The sequence below is a fragment of the Parasteatoda tepidariorum genome, chromosome 5, assembly GCF_043381705.1.
Source record: "Parasteatoda tepidariorum isolate YZ-2023 chromosome 5, CAS_Ptep_4.0, whole genome shotgun sequence".
Lineage (NCBI taxonomy): Eukaryota > Metazoa > Arthropoda > Arachnida > Araneae > Theridiidae > Parasteatoda > Parasteatoda tepidariorum.
Window position 1 is genome coordinate 69,130,472 of NC_092208.1, and position 18,872 is coordinate 69,149,343.

Here is an 18,872-nt window from a genome sequence, read left to right on the forward strand (position 1 = left end):
TCTAAATTCTTTAACAGTTTAAAAATTTTTCGATGATAAAATTATTTGTTATTAAAACAATTTAAATGTGAATAAAATCTAAATTATAGATTTTCAATCAATCGTCATTTTACTAGCTATAAATAATAATTAATGTAATAAACTATCTTATAAATATAATAAATTGATTTACATTAAGGTATTTTAAATTTCCCCGAGGTAAGCTTTCCAAAATCTACACTCAAAACTTTCACGTACGTGACTATTTTCGCATAAAGTCCTTCAAGTTAAACATTTTCATAACTCAATCATATTTCAAGAAATATTTGAATTTTATTCAAACTTTCTCGTTAAAAGATTGCTCCAAATTGCTTATTAGTAGCAATTTATGCACAAACGCAGCTGCACATTTCCTTCATATTATCCAGGATAAAATTCCAAGAAAGTCGTTTGTTTCAGCTTTTACCTCATCTTCCAGAGTCAGCGAGCAACAAGTTGTTATTAGACCCATAACTCCCATCCAATGCTTTAAAGCAGTCGACTAAACGAACTGTTTCTCTAATTAGCTATCAACGCAAAAGGTAAACATTTATGGGCTTCGTTTTCGACTGGATTATTAAAGCACAAAGCTGGGGACTACTTGTTTACGCAGAAACCGTTAGTCGATAACTCTTTTGATGTAAATGAGGAAGTAATTAACCCTTCTCAGAGTAAAATTCCCTTCGCCATGACGGATGAAATCAATTAAATAGCTACCCCATCGATTTATCTGCGCAAAAAGAAATGTATCTTCCTAAATTGCGGCTGAACAGCTATTTTGGTCTATAAATAATGAAGTCAATAGCTTATTTGTTTCAATTAACTTTTTCCTTTTTGTTCTTCTTTATTCCAGCCATTTGTCAATTTCGTCAGCAATATGTATTTGTCACAAGACAAATGATCGTTTGGAGGTATTTGGGGAAAAATTAAAGTGTGAAATGCCTGAAAGAAGAATGGGACGTATGTCATAGGTGCCAAGAATAATTGAAAAGCTTAGTGGGATAGATTAAATTGAAGAGCTCAGATGACAGGACAAATAGAAAAGTTTAAAAGAAATTTTAGAGAATCGGCTTAATAGTATAGAAAGCCCAAGAAACTGTTTATAAAATTTCGTTTTTCAATTTATAACTGTCTTATTTAAAGATTTGACAGTATAAATTTACGTTTTATACATAAAGCAGATAAAAACATTTCGATAAATTTAAGTGTTTTCAGAATGCCTTTTAAAATTTTCGTTTACTAAGTTCTTCAATTTGGATTTTTTAAATTTGAATTTATTCCAACTCCATGTTTCTTAGATATTTTTGAGTCGTGTATTGTATTGTGTGATATTTTGAAATGTGTAACAACTATCGAATCATAGTAACCAAAATCAGGTTTAATATTTATTTTTTATTTGTTGCTTTTTTTTTTCCTTCACAAATCTGATTTTTGTTGGTTTTTTAGTATTCAATAAAACAAGTATTAGTGACTTTAACTGCATCGACGTAAATTTCACGAATTAGTAAGAAACTATAACAAAAATTACAAAACATTTAACCACGTGGTTTTATATATCCAATCTTAAGTCAATGGAAAAGGCAGAAATCAGCAAAAAGTTGAAATAGTAGTTTTTACGGTCTGTCTAAGAGATGGCGCCTACATCACAAAAATCAGCCATTTTATTATTATATTTTCCATATTTTGTGTTTGTAATTTGTATGCTAAAACATCTTCTGCTGTTTGGTTTGCTATCGAGATGCGTTAATGGTTAAATATCAAAAGTTAAATATTTAATCAAGATTATTTACAATTTTTCTTTTAAATTGTATTCTGACATATACTCTAAAACAATAAAGAAGAACTTGATTTAAATAAGGAAAATTTACTTACTCTAAAAATATATTTAATGATACTGTATCACAAAAAGTTTATTTAAAATTAAAACAATGAAAAAACTGGATTTAGAAGTTGGGCCTAAGTCCATGATGACAAGATTAAATGGTCTTAAAATTGAAGAAAAATATCATTAACAATTGTATATTAATATTCTGATATGTTTTTAAAAAAACAATTAAGATCTATTTCAACAGTAACTAACACTATTCATTCACTTATGATATTTTTTTTTACATATTATTTTAATTTTTTTTAAAGCATTTAAATCAGATTTTAAATCAGCATTTAAATCAGACCATCACTTCATTCCTTTAATGTTTAGATTTAGAACAATATACCATTCTATTAATCATAATATAATAGTCAGTATGTAAAATTAATAATTGGTCATTATTTAAAAGTTGAAAAAAAAAAGTAAGTGACTGTGTAACAGATTTATCTAAAAAAAATCCAAGAAAATATATGTTTAGTGAAACGTCGAGTTAAATTAAGGAACATGAATAAACTTAGTTGACTTATCGAACAAAAAAAGAAAAAATCATATTTTACGAGAAAAAGAATGAAAATAATACAAAGAAATGAAGTCTCATTTGCACTGTTCTTAGAATTCCTGCATACTTTTATAAGATTTTACAATTTATTTTCTTAGGAATAAAAGGAAGAAAAAAAGGCATAAGTAATTTCAGTTTTAACAAGAGAAAGCAATGATAAAAAATAAAGAAAGTCGTCTACAAATTATGAATTTAAAGCAAACGAAAATAGAACTCGACTTGCAGACGACATCGAAATAACAGTTGGGGGAATTGTTAAATTCCTCCCCTTCCCATAATCCTTTATCGCAAGTCTTTGTTATTACAGTTGTTATTATTGCTATTATTTCCTTTGCTTGCTACTATCACCGAATAAATTTCCCTTGTGGTAAAGAATCTTTAGCGAAAGAATAGAATTCCCGCGTTCAAGCTAATTGCCCGAGCGAATGGCTTGAAATTTGCGAGGACAAAATAACGTCTTCTTCGCTCGCTGTAGCCGCGACCATGGAACTTTTTAAAGTGCACCATTAGTAAAACTATTCATCACAGCAGACCGAGGAGTCTACGGCGTTGGCAATTTAGAAACAAATGAGCAAAGGTTTCTCTTCCGATTGCCATGAAGAGCACTATTCCATTTTGAGGGTAATTTGAATTTTTGGCAATAAAATGTCCGCACACATCTTCTAGGAATGGAAAATGGGACAGAAAAAAAAAATAGAAATTTCCATTTGTAATGGTCGAAACGCGACGGTATTGTAGAGATACTAAGTTATTCTATGCAGCTGTGAATATACAATACCGTTTTGAAGTTGGACTTATTTATGAAGAGCGAACAATTGTGTTGCAAATGCGAAAATGGAGCAGTTGTTAGGTGTAGGAAACTTTTTGCTTCTCTTTTTATATTTTGTACTTTCATATTTATTTCCATTTTTTCCTCCCCCTTATTTAAGATTATTTCGAGATATTTTATTTAAATTTTCATTTTAAAGAATTCGTGATTTCGTTTATTGTATTTAGAAGTTTACCTCAGTGACTTTGTAATCTTTAACTTAGCTCGTAGTAAAAATATACAATCAAAATTTACGAAATTTTCTACTTTTTGACGAAATTATTTCCAGCTTCCGAGGGAACATTTCGTTAATTTGAGAAAATTACTATCTGGCAATCACGATATAATTCCCATACAGTGGCTCTCAAATGGTGTCTGCAAAAGGGTCACGAGAGTTGTGAATTTTTTTTCTTACTAGTTATAATTTTTGAAGTCTGTAATTAAATTTTTTAAATATCCAAATAATGATCCGTTACTTATTTAATATTTCCATTATTTTAAGGAAATTATTTAATGGAAATGCTTGTGATGAAAGAAATAGTAACAAAACAATTTTTTTTTTCTATTAGCAATATAATGAATGAATTATAAAAAAAGGTATGCAAATGTAAAAAATTCCATTGGTATTTTTCATCAAATTAAAAAAACCAAATTCAGCAATGAGGAAGTTTCTTTGAAAATCATTTTCAACTTTTATTTTCTTCTCAACGTTCGTTTTATTTTAATTCATATTTAGGCTTATTCATTTTCAGTATATACATGCACTAAAATCAAATTAAGAACTAGACTGGACGCCACTCCAGACCTGTGAATGCAGCTGTCTGATATAAAACCCAATTTTATGCCTAATATTGATAAAACGATGTGATGAAAAAATTTTATCCTTCACTTATTCACTAAATATTTTCAAAGTAGTATTTTAAAACAACGTTAGATCATTACATATTTTTAAAATAACTTGTCGTCTGTTAATTAATCTATTCACAATTGCTGATGAAATTTATTAATTTAGTCTCAAGGTCTGGTTTCTTAGGACAAGCGCCTTATCTGAGCGTCAGCGGAAAGTTGACGTAGAGCTGATGCCAAAAAAATGCTTTTTTGTCAGCTCAGCGTGAGCAGTCGGTCCAACGCAGACATTATCTCTCATTGCGCATGCGTTAATAACGTAAACAAATATTTATTATGAATTTGTATTGATTTTGTTATTGTCGACCAGTGTTTTAGAGAACAAATAACTTTGTCCAAGAAAAAATACATTATAGCTGAGTTAAATGAAGAGTGCTATGTTAAATGAAGAAGCTATGTTTAATGTCAAAATCTTTTCTGATTTCAATGTGCTGTTGGATGTCGTCCGCCATTGTTTCTGCGGTTAACGTCACGTTGTAATCCAACTGCAGTTGAGTTGGACGGCAATTGTAGTTCAAGATGAGCGTTCGATGACGTATACTATCAAACTCACAAATGGACCAATCAGAGGATAGCGCTGATTTCCAGCTGACGGCGTCCTGTCCTAGCTCCACCAAAAGAAGGTCGGTCATTTAGAGTTCCACAAAAACAATTAGGAACCGCTGCCCTAATGGACTAGTCTTTTTGTTTTTCGGTGAAGATAAATCTCTTGATAAGATTCTAGATAGCTAGTTTCAACTTCGTGATTGGTTTTAACCAATATTGGAGCTTAGAGCGAGATTTTAAACTTCATCGAGAGTTCATCTTTCGATTGCCAGATAGCAAATTTGACGAAAAAACATTTTTGAGCTAGTGACAACAGAAAACCTCGTTTTTAGGCCTCGTGTAAACTGGGTGTAAAACTTATTTAAACAGTTCGCGTTATGGACTGCAAATTTTGGGGGTTTTAATTTGTTGTCAAAAAGAAGATCTTTCTAAGGTTACTCGTCGACTGTTAGCTGCTAAACGCACTGGGAACCTTCTTCTACTTAAAAAAAAAATAATTAAAATTGTGACTAAGTACTGACTGGTGAAATGTTTTGTAATCATATAGGATTTAAATAAAATCTCTTCCCCGTAAATCTCAATTTTTTTCAATGATGACACATAAACATTCTTCCATTAAGCTCTTCAATTAGGATTATATTTCTTAAATTATCCTCTTCAACTGCATTTTTGCTTAACTGGCTTATAATAGGCATCATTTAGGCTTGTTAATAATGAAGTTTTCCCAGTAATGCCATTTTATTTTTTAATCAGTCATTTTAAACCAAGTTTGATCTTATCAAATTTCAAAATTAAAGTCTCGCTTTTTACGTCAAGTTCTACTAATTTTCTCTCTCCTTCTATTTCCTATCCTTGCGATAAAGATGATAAGTAATTTTGTTCCAAATGACATTATCTCTTTTAAGCTCTCAAAAAATTATGTCATTGCACTATTCGAGAGAAAAAAGCGTCACACTTCTGTTACTTTGCATTCTTTTTATCGGAATCTTTAATTCTGTAATTAACTCTATTTGAATTGCTAATTAGATACAAAACAAATGATTTCTTTAGCCTTAATAAAAGATTAATTTTCTTGTTTCTGTATAAACAAGTAAAAGACGCGTTTTTATATGAGTCTTAAATTGTATGATATATCTTCTATGTATTAGCATTTGTCATCTTTTAAATAGCCGCCATAGATTAACTTATTTTGTTTAATGATTACAATGCTACACAACACATAAAAATGCTAAAGCGTTGAAAATAAAATTACATCACATTAAATGGTCGAAAATGTCATAAATGAAAAAGTACACTTTAATATGCTTAGCAAAAAAGAAAAAAAAAAAAAGACACACTTTTAACAATCACAATTTACGTTCTTGTAATCGCGTTTCAACTCCTACTTGTGTCCTTCAGCAATCAAACAGGTTTTGCTGTTTTCAGTGCTGACTTCCTCATTAGTGATTTGTTAGATTTCAATTGCGCATTTGTTAGATATTTCGGTTAAAAAGATTAAATCGTAACCCATAATGGGAAAATTTTTATGTTTCAATTTGACAAGTTCTCTAAAGATACATATTAAGTGTGGCTACTACAAAAGCCTTAAATTATTATGAGCGGCCATCTTGAAATATCTATAATTTATTGTTGCATTTTTCGTACTAATTAATCTTTCGTAAACATAATTCATTTTAGAACCGAACATCGAGTCTAAAAATTAATTTTATTGTTGACATTTTGAACAAAGGAGGAAAAAAAGTCCGATAAAATTACCATACTGCTTGGTAATGACATTTCTGGCAAGGGAAATCATATTTCTGGTTAATGAAGCCACAATAAACGGTATTTAATCTATTTATTTGGTGATTTTTCCTTTCCTATAACATCGGTTTACCGGAAATTTTAGTTTTCGAAATTATAGTTCCTATAATTTAGCAAAAAAATACTAAATTGAAAAGTAAATGTTACGAAATAAATGGTTTTTAAGTCAAGCTCTAAAGCAGTGGTCTTGAACCTGGCAGTGGTATTTTATTTTGAGGGTCTGTTTAAATACAATTAAATTTGATTAAATCAAAGCAGCTTAAGATTTAAACAAATTAGAGTAAAAAGTACCGACATTCCCGGTAACGATACTTTTTGCCGTTAAATCCATTTATATCTGAATATATTACGAGACAAGAAATCTGATATACCGAAATTTTTACAGTAATAATTATCGTAAAATCACTGAATAATTCTAATTAAATTAATATTGCTGTAAGCATTACGGTCTTTCTTTCTTTTTTTTTTTTGCAGTAAAAGTGTATTTTACTGTAAAATTGTTCTTCACTGATGATGTACCCAAAGTGCCGGAACTTAATACCCTAATTTGATACGTAATTTTTTACAGTGCACTGAGATCAAATAATAAATATATGCTTAAAAAAAACATTTTTTAATAAGATAAAAACCACAACAAATGAGAAGAGGGAAAAAAAGGAATTTAAACTTAAAATGACCTTGTTGGCAAAGACATCGCCTGCTGTTAAAAATGAATATTTATAAATATAAATTCTTTGTCTCTTACTTGTCGAAAGAAAATAGAGGATGGCCTCATACATTTTTATCCATTTTCTATTTGATGAGAAGTTTAGAGGGCGTGGCTGTAATTGAAACGAGACGCTTGTTAACAGGTTTCAAATTTCAGGGTCATTTTTAATTAGTTCAAGCTGTATACCAAGCAGTTCCAGACAGCTATTAAGAAAGGATTGCGCAATTCAATATTTATTGCATCTCATTTTATTCTGCCACTAATTATAAAAGTTTTTATTTTTTCTATTGCTTTCACAGAGCAACAGATATGTTTAAGCAATATTTTAGTTACCATAAAACATAAAGTATTTTTTTTTTATGCCTTCAAAAATGTTTTAGTGATGTAATTTTTGGGAGCTGGAAAGTCATGAGTTTTGCTGAGAAATGTTTCCTTTTGGTTGCAAATTTAACCTTTATTTATTTATTTTTTAAAGCTTGCTAATGCTTACTTACATCAGCGTTTCTCTATCCGACTTACTTCAAAGGACCAATAAAATATTTCAGCGTTTTACTGATGACCAGTTAATTCGGATTATTGACAAAATTTTGACGTATTCACTGTTAAAAATGGATACTCAAATTTCACAAAACTTTCTTCATTTGTGACGAAATCGTTTCCTGACATATGCTCCGTGTGAAAATTTTATCAAGGTGTCGAAATAACCACCACTTTTTCAAGGAAACGAATTTCGTCATTCTATTTTATTTCCAAAAAAAGGGAAAAAATAGAAAGAAAACCTCACGATGCCTAACTTTTCTAATAATCCCTTTATTGTGGGCAACACACAACTGAGTCAATGTCACCTTAATAACGCACGAATGGCAAACAAAATAGTGAGATAAATTTTCCCTGTGCCCAAAACGGGATTCGAAGCCTGGTACGCAGTTTCTGGTATGATGCAAAATACAACCCAGTCAGCTTATTTTGTTTCTTATTTTCGATCGTCTAGTCTTCTAGTTTTATTCTAGTGGGCACTCTCCCACAATGCACTACGATGAAATTTCGAGTTGAGGATACATTTTCGTCATATGTTTGAGAGTGTCCGTTTTGTCACATACAGCGTGGTTTCGTGACGAAATAATTCTCATAATTAACGAAATATTGCTCAAAGATTGCTGAATTGTCAAGAGTGTGGGTTTTAATTCCGAGAGCGTACAAAACTACTGCACAAAAACAATATTTCGATCGGTTTTTTTGTGATTATTCACATACACTCTGCTATGAAAAATTTTTAAAAGCCTAAACCTATTTAATTATAAATAAAATTTATCTATAAAGGCAGTTTTTTTTTTAAAAAAAAATCGGGCAAATCAGACAGGTTTGAAAACGTGACATTTCTTATTTTCTACTTTTGTGAAACAATATTTTTTATGAAACGAGTTAGTCACGTGTCAGTGGCCGTTATTAAATGTAGGTTCACGCTAACTACAAGGACATAAATATTTTCAGTTGACCATTAGATCGAACGTCAAAAATTATTCCGAAATAAGTCTATTTTCTTAGACTTTGAAAGCCAAAATCTACTATTACCAACAGTGAACTCCAAAGTATATATTTCTGTTAATAGTATGTAATGCCAATGAGTTGCATCAAAAGGAATCCGTGGTGCCCTTCGACAAAACTACACAAGTCTCACATTACCTGGAAAAGAAGCCTTAAATATAGCAGAAACAAAATCAATTCACTGACTTACAGTTACTGATTAAACTTTTTCATAATATGGCACTAAGATAGATCGCTAGACTTAGAGGTTGGGCAACTCCGAGAAACAAGGCACATCGACCAGAAGTCCATTGTACCCAATATAGCCCTAAAGTTTGAAATTCGTATCTGAGTAATTAAATTCAGAAATAGTTATGGGAAGGCTGTAAACTGTTTTAAAAAATGTGATTTAGGCCTAATATGAACTTATAAAGTTAACACCCCCCATGGTGATCTGAAGTCTTAATCTGGAACTTACTGAAGAGACTTGCACTTTTCTCCATCTGGTGACATATTATTTTGATGTATTTTTTTTTTGTTGCTCTGTTATTGTATATTATTTATTATTGTAACATAAGACATTGTCATAATTGCTGCATTTGTATTGCTGTTTGTATTTTAAAAAGTAATCATAACCAATCAATAAACGTAATAAAGACTATTTTAGTTTAATTATTACTTCCATTAATGTATTCTAAACAATAATTAGCTACTCACTCTTACGTTAACTTATTTTTCACAAGTTTGGTTGCTTACGCTTTTGATAATGCCTCGTGCTATTGTTTTGATTAAATTTTGGTGCCTTTTCAGCACAAAAGTTCGTGTAAATCATCATCTTTTCGCATAATTTGAGCTTAAAAAGTCCTCAAAGAGAAAAAGTGACGAAAAAACTCTCACCCCCCTTTCTTTTTTAATTGTTTTGGCCCACTTAGTTAACAACCCTTAACTCATAAATCAAAAATTACAATTAAAAGTAATCGAAAACGCATCATGGAAACGTAAAAAAATATTTTTAAGTCAGTAACTTTGACTTCCCGTTTTTATCGTGAATAAAAAAACAATAATTATTTAATTGTATATTCCTTTATTTTTTTGTACGTCTTGATCATTATTATCTTTTTACTATAAATCATTTAATAATTTGCAAATATTATTCCGTATTTCACAGCAGTTTAAAACTCACAGCAACTTCAATAATTGTTATTAATGTGTTTTCAAACCATTAACTTAACATCATATGGGATTTGTCCTCTTTACAAAACTCTTTATTATTCTTTTAAAAAATAGTACACAATAAATTCTCCTATGAGTTCATTAAGATATTGCAATTAATGTTCGTGCTAAATTTTTTTACTTCTAATGAGTATGAATGGATACCGAAATATTTTGAAATATACTGCTGTTGCTGTTATTTTTTAACTTCTACTTAATTTTTTATTTTATTTTCAGTTTATGTTTAAATGTTACTTTTTCTTACTCTGGGGGCACATTTTGTCCCTTCTTAATGAAATTCAAATGCGAATCTGTATTTTTTATGTGTTAGTAATAATTGAAATAATTTGCAATAAGCTCATTGCAAAACTTAAATAGTTTATTTATTTTTTTTAATTACTTCAAATTCGTCTTTATTTTTGTCTATTACTTTAATATGTAGATATAAATTAGAATATACTTTTCAAAGTGTGTGATAAATATTTACGTATCACAAAGACTAAAAAAAAATGAAGAATATATAAATATTTTATTATGTTTTTAGTATTTTTATTGCAAGTAACATAACCGAAATGTAACCAAATTTTAAAGTAATATACTTGATTTTTGATTTAAAAATTTTATGAAATTTTTTTAAAAATATGTTTATTAGTGTCCATAAATTAATTTTCATGTGAGAAAAACGAAATTGTTTTCAAAGTCATCATTTCTGCATTTAAAAGTATAAGTAAATTACTTTTTGTATTACTATTATTACTTTTTGCTTTTCTAATCCCGAAGTTAGTTTTCCCCAGTTGACTTATTTTTGGTCTTGAACTTTCTTATTTCAAGACTAAAACTAAGTCAACGTAAGTCGCTAAGCTCTCAGTAATAATTTTAATAAACTTTATTCTATTATTTATTTTAATTAATTTTTAGCTGGTTTATTTAATTCTAAAAAGTTTTTTTGTTTATTTCAGTTCAATCGGAACTTATTTTAACAATTTTCACATTGTACCCAAAATGCCTATTATTTTAATTTCCAATCACCGTCACTCACTTTTTATTACAACTAATCATTACAGATTCACTTATCCATTCCCTAATTACTTTTGACGACCCATCTTCGCTTCCAAGAACCAGTTTTAGTGTCTTTGGGTCACCCAGTTGTCAATAGATTCTTCCTAATTGCTTCCTAAGACATTCAAAATGCATCTGTCTCATCAAAAAGCATTTTTTCTTTTTTCTCTTGCTCAGATATTAGTCGTGCTTGGAATAAAACCTGTTTATCCACCTGTTTTTTTTATTCCATTTCAAATTCACCTGCTTGGTGCACCTTGATTAAGAACCGTAATTATTTCTGCATATTTTAATAACAAAGACGAATTTCATTATGAGGAGAATGCTTTCAAGCCAAACTCGCGATGTTGCTTATGGTGCCATTCTTTCATTGCCTTCGAAACGGTTTTTGCGTCACAAACTATTGTAAATAATGTGTTATCTGAAATGTGAGTTGGTGGTACGGCTAGTTTTATTAGATAGCAAATATTGAAAATAAAAAAGGATTCCTAAAAATCGTTATTCATAGAATCATTTGTTAAAATTGCTTTCAGTATGGTAAGCAATAGTAGTCGTTTGTTATTTTACTTAAAAATCGTCCAAAATAACAATAAAATAATCGTTTGCTACATTGCTCAAAAATTGTTCAATACAATAAAGAATTATAAATGTTTGATTATTTTCCTTAATTACGCAATAAAGCAAGTCATTGTTTGTTAGATTTCTTAAAATTCGTTCTATATAAAGCGTTAGTAATCGTTCTTTACATTGTTGAAAGAACCTTCAAAACAAGAAATAATATCAATAATTTGTTATGTTACTCAAAGTTTATATAACAAAACAACTAATAATTTGTTACATTGTTTACAAAGTATTCAACCTAACAAACGTCAGTAATCGTTTGTTGTATTGCTTAAAAATCGTTCAAGGTGCTAAACAATAATAGACGTTTGTCTCATTGTTTAAAAATTAATACAACAAACGTTAGAAGTCCTTTGTTATATTACTCAAAAATTGTTCAATACAACAAACAACAATAATTATTTGATATTTTCCTTAATTATGCAATAAAACAAGTAATTGTTTGTTACATTGCTTAAAAATCATTCAATGTAACAAACAATATTAATTGTTTGCTATTATTTTATTATTTTGATTATGTTCATGTGCTCAAAGAGATTATGTTTTAAACCATACTTTTTTCTCACTATGCTATTTTCTGTATTGATATAGCTGTCTTAAGCCTTGTAACGTTTATATTTGTCCCACAGAATTTGCACACTCTAAAAAAAAGAAACTTTTGAATTATAGCATTAAAATAGTTTAGATATACATATAAGAAAGTATCAATAACCAAGATATCAAAAGTCTTATGAAAACCTCTCAACTGTTTGAGATATAACTCTTGAGATCTGATTTCTCAACTGTTTGAGATACGTGTAAAAATGAAAAACTCAACTGCTCCAAATCCAACTTATTGCTCCGAAATAATGGCTCTAATTATTAAATATAAGAATACAATCGAATGAATAATGCACAGTTAAAGTTGCAAAAAGAACTCACGCCTAAATAACTCACTTTAAAATGTATTAATTGCATTGTGTAATTTACTCTAATTTCAAATGAAGCGAATCATTTGTGTAAAATGGAAACAGAAAAATCAAAATTGTCTCAAAACAGAAAAATTTCGAATGTGATTTATTGTGAAGTGCATTGAAAGGATTTCTAAAGACATTATTAAATTACTCAATTCATTCGCTTATGCCAGATACTAAAAACAATGGAACAAAAATATTATTTTCGGTTCAGACAACTATGCCATTGTTGTATATCATGTTTCGTTTCAAAATTGTTGAGTACATGTTGAAAGTAGTTCATGCAGAAGTTGTCGAAAACCTTTTAAATAAGTCAAACCTTTAGAGTATCTTAAAATTTAATTAAAAGAAAGATTTAGGTAATTTTTGTGAAGCCGGGTACACCACGTTAGAAGAACGCCTGGTTCTAGGTCACCGGCTACGTCGATCACCGATTACCGATAACACATATAGTTGTTTCAGATACGATAATACCGCGATTTATTGATGATAACAGTACATATCGAATAGGGAAATAAAGTGATAATTATAGATTTCTGTAATTAACAAATATAATATTATTACAATCATTATCGATAATACAACACGGAGAAAAAATTCTGTAAAATTAACGTACTGTATGATTGTGGCATTTTTGCTAAAAAGACAACAATTCCAGTTAATAAAACCAGAATATACGGTATTTAAACCATTCATTTGGTTATGTTTCCGTTCATATGGTAATGATGGTTAACCGGAAACTTTAGTTTTCTAAATTATAGTGTTACTACACATTTAGTAAAAAAAAGAAACTAAGAAGTAAATTTATTCGAGTAAATGGCTTTTATGCCATGCTGCAAGATACCATGATAAAATTACCAAATTTTACCACCTTTACCAAATTTTATCGCATGTTATAAAACCTTATTCTATAGTTAATTTTACCAAAATTAAAAAAGTGCTTCAGAAAAGATTACCAAGCTTTTTGGTGTTCCCATAAACCCCAAAACACGGTAAATTCTCGATATTCCGGTAGTGTTGACCGTACTTCTTTTCTCAATGAATAAATTAAAAAGATAATATCGCAAGAAATAAAAAAACGCATAACGATAATTAGAGAATACGATATTGTGAATGCTGATAAATTTTATTCGAGTAACGCAAATATTGAACAATGTAAATAAATCAGTTAAATTGGAAAAATATCACAATATACTGTTAAACATTGATATTTTTGACCTTGAGAAGTTTCGCAAGGTACAACAACATGCTTTAATGCCCAAAGGTATAGTCATAGCATGATTTAAATAAAAATCAGAATTGTGGTCAATCTAAATTAAATATCATTATTTTCTTATATTAATTTAAAAATCTTTCTTCCCCTGAAACAAAAGGCAATTTAGTTGAATAGTTACATAAATTCATAATCAGAAAATAAATATAGAAGTGGAAAATGACATTTTAGTTAAGTTTTTCTCTCTCTAAAATTTCAATTCAATGCTTCGGATGCTACCTTTTGCTTTGATGTCATCGTTTGGTTAAGGTTATAATTAGAAAAAATATCGCTATTGTTGCCATTAGGAGCTCAGAAACTGTTAATGTCCCTAGTAATCTTCGACAAGGATTCGAAATGTAACTTGAGAAAGGTATTGATCCCAGAACACCGGGTATCCGGTTTTGGGCAGTTGTATAAAATTCAGTTCTTTTCTTTTCCGAATTTTTTTCTGTTGAAAGTTGCCGTTCAAAAGAAACTGCTTCATATCTCTAAACTCATCCTAAGCCAGATTACCAGATCATAGTTAAACATTCCATTAGCCAGATGATATGGTCAATCTCGAATGTCAGCCAGAATATCATCAAACTCATTGCTAGCTAAGTCATCGTTGTCATCATTGTCAGTAAAATCGCTGTCAGTATGCTTTTGGAACCACATGCATGGTCGCAAAATGGTTGAAAAAAATCACAAAGATTACCAGCTTCTAAAGTCATATTTCGATTCTGTCGACAACGCCAAAAATTCATTTTTATTTCCTGAAAAACACTCCCTTTTGTCTTATCGCCAAGCAATTCGTGAGAAACAATGTGTTTAATATTTGTCTCAAACACAAATTTATGTTCAATTTTCTTTTTAAAAAAATCCAACATCACCAGCCGGTAGGACGTACGTGGACAGAAACAAAATATGAATCGAAAACTTCCAAGATATTTGCTTTTTCTTGCAAGCCACTATATCCCAGGGCCATAAACTTTGTTTTATGTCGAACTAGATAATAAAGATGTAACATATTGAAAAAGAAAATTTCTGTTCCATTTTTTCCCCCCGTCAGCCAATCACTCCACAGGTGGGAGTATGGAACAGGAAAAGAACAAAAAAACATTCCAATAAAAATACTCGACGTGTTGATCAGAACCTAGAGAGGCATTACTTTCAAGAGAAGTGATATATAACTTATACGTTTTATGGACTAGGGAATACAGAAGGTGTGTTTCAATCCTTCGAACTATCGAAGAATAAAAGTGGACTGTGCAGAGAGGATTATGTGGATCCCAAAATTTTGATTTAGGATCCATAGGTCCTTACTTTGGTATGCAGGCGAAGGTTCCGTGCAGAAGCCATATTTCACGTTAAAAAATAAACATAAATATAAAACTCGCGCTTTTAAGCTTGTTTTATTTTAACGTTATGAGTCCGTAAAAAGCTCGAAAAAGTCTAGGCTGCAGGAGAGATTTGCTTGTCGGGAATACTTAATTTTTCAACGTTATTTATAGGTGTGCTTTTAAAATTTTGAAAAAGACATTACTGGTTGTACTATTCTTTCCCTCCTATCGGTAATTTATAGTCTAGACACCATATTTCAGAAGGAAAAAAAATATGGTAGTTCACAAAAATTAAATTGTCCTCTTACTCAGAGAAAACAAGAATGATCTCGACATTCTTGAAAAATCTTGCGCCAACTAAACACGAACTTAAGTAATCGCTTATATTCCTGCTTAAAAGCTCTTCACTATAAAAAATTCCAAATGAAAAACGTTAGTAATCGTTTGTTATATAGTTTAAAAAGCGTTTATAGCTGCAAATTTTGTAATAATTTAATATACTATCTAAAACGTGTTCAATAAAACAAACATTAGTAATCGTTGCCTTAAAAGCGTTCATTTCAACGACCATTAGTAATAGTTTGTTATATAGTTAAAATACGTTCACTATAACAAAATATAGTAATCGTTAATTCTATTGTTTAATAAGCGTTCATTACCACAAAAGTTAATGATTGTCTGTTACATTGCTTAAAAAGCGTTAACAGACTACAATAAGTCGTATTTGCTTTTCTTAACGGAAGTGTTTTAGTGATTTCTTTTTCGTGAATATTTAATTTTTTTAACGTTACTTATGCACGCAATGTTACAATATTATCAATACTCTTTTAAATTTTTTAAACAGAACGAAGTTGTAAAAATTTTCCCTTTTGTGGCTTAATATATTTGAATAGATTTATGAGCCATATAATGACCTGAATAATGTTTTGTTCAGAGAGTTTTTGATGAAAATCATAGAGGTCATTCATTGGGCTGTTGCCTATTTCAAATTATCTATCTAGTCTAGAAACAATACTGAGCAACTGTTTCATGTAAAAATGTCATTTTTTGGGTAAAAATGTAATTTATCAGTAAGTAACCTACATTATATTTATTTGGGGTGTGGGATGAATGTAAAATTCAAATTTGCAGTTTTGATGTTGTATTGGCAATTATTATTATTTGCAATTTCAAAAATAAGAACTCTTTATTTTATGAATTTATTTTCCATAATTTATTGATATACCTCCTCCCTCGCTTCTCTGTATCTCTATCTTTCGAATAATTTATAAAATTGAAACAATTTTCAAATTTGCTGAGTCAAATGAAATTCTGTCAAACAATTTCTACTTTTTGTGTAGAAGATATAATCGAAATATAATTTAAAGACATAATTTGTCGAAGATTTTTGAAGAAGAGATAATAATAATAAGAGTAAATAAGCGCAACGATTTAAATTAAAGTTTTCGCAGATAGTACGAAGACTAAATTATTGAGAACATCAAATCTTTACCGAATTTAAATTTGAATATTTCTCCACTATATGAACATATTTTTTATTTTCAAAAACAGCTTACCAAATCTTCTACGCTAATGAAAACATTAAAAGCGTTCAAAAATTAGTTATGCAAATTTATTCATAAAAGTTTCGCCCTTGACGTCTTATCCTTTGTGTACACTAATCATCACGGTTAATTGCGTCCGATTAGATACAAGAATGGGATATCACTACTGTTTAAGAAAATCTCATTAAGAACAATTCATAACCTTTAGAGCCATTTTTACGGCCTTGGTGTTGGGAGTTCGCATGCCTAAAGCTCGTGCACGAACGACAAAATGGCACGCAATTTTCCATTTAAAGCCGTACGAGCAGGCTCCCCCTTTTCTATTTGTCCGCAAAAGCGCGTGCAATGCGCCATGCATTATTATGCATACTCCGGTAATTCGTTTTTAATTAATCCGAAGCAACGACAGTTGCTCAATGTCGGTTTGTGGTCCTCTTTGTATGGGGGTTCGTTATTTTAAATCATCCAGAGTTTGTTTGGTTAATCGTTCGAGAAAGATATTAATCGTTATTGTTGGGAAATTTAATTTGTTTAATATGTTTGGATGAGGGAAAACACGAATGTTTTTTAGGTAAACAATGTTGGAATCTATGTAGAAATGCAGTGTTTTTTTTGTTTTGTAATTTTTATGTTCGTTGAATTTTTGTATGGAATGTATTATAACAAGATATGAATTGCTTTATGTTCTTAAAATGGCAGGGTCTTTCGTTTGATAATATAATTAGTTCTAACTAGCCCGCTTTCCTTTTGAAAAATTGCTTTACATTAAGGGAAAAAATGAGGCAAAAAAAAAAAATGTTATTTCATTACATGTTATTATAATAACTAAAACTCTTGCATTTTTTTTCTATTTTTTATTATTTTTTTATATTAAATAAAGATTTCGAACATCTTTTAACAGATAAGACAACTATTATTATGCTAATTGCTTTAAAAAGTAATAAAAGTTATGCTATTAGCAAATTTTTATTAAGTTAGTTCACTGTAAAAAATGGATACTCAAATTTCAGGAAATTGTTTCCTGGTATATGCTCCGTAATATCGTTTGTAAAATTTCGTAAAGTGGCTGAATAACTGCAACCACTCCTTCATGGAAACAAATTTCATCTAAAATAAAGAAATATTTCGTTATTCTGCATTGTTTAAAAAAGAAAAGAAAAAAAAGTAGCGTCTAACGTACTAAACTTTTCTAATGATCACTTCGTGGGTATAACTATATATGGGTGGATTTAACCAACACAAGAATTACACCCACTCTCACAGCGGGATTCAAGCCCGTGATCTTACTGGTTCGAGTTCAACTCCCTGTTAACAATCTCCCACATTGCACTACGATGAGGTTTCGAGTTGAGGAAACAGTTTCGTCATATATTTGAGAGTTCGTGTTTCGTCACAAATCACGTGATTTCGGGACGAAATGATTCTCAAAATTAACGAATATAGCTCAAAGAGTGTTGAATCGTCAAAAACGAGAATTTAATTTCTGAGAGTGTTGTGTTAGTAAATGCACCATATTAGCATTAATTTTTTATTTTTTTATTTTTTTTATTTTTTTATTTTAGTTTAAAAGACATAAATCTAGCTCGAACTTTGTAGCTTTTATTTCATAATAATTAAAAAAAAAAGCAATCGCACCGATCATAATCTTTAACGCTTTTGGTACGGATTTCTTTATATGCAATGCACACAGTATTCTTTTGAAATCTAAAATTTCCAAATAAGTCTACGGCATTAGATATTCAATTTAAACTTACTTTAAAAAGTAAAATAAAGGTCTAATCTACTCATTTATTTATACGTGTAAATATGAAAAAGAAACATTTTCAAAAGAAACAAGATTTCCAAAAAAAATTTATTAAGTCCAAAAGAATGAATGCTTTAGCAACAAGTTAAAAAGTAAAATGAATTTTTTCTGTCGAAAAATTTTCAGAGAATGCGTAATATTTATTAAATGTAGTTTTATTTTTTCTCTGGAATATTATATTTTTTTATGTCTCTGAGTTTTGAAAAAAAAAAGAAATAAAAAAAAAAGATTTAAAATTGTTTTTGTTGTAAATACATTTGTTGGGCTGCAGTTACCAATTTTCTGGATAAACATTTTTTTCAAGAATTTATTTATTTAATTTAGAAATGGTAACACCTGTGAAACAGCTAGCAAAAGTT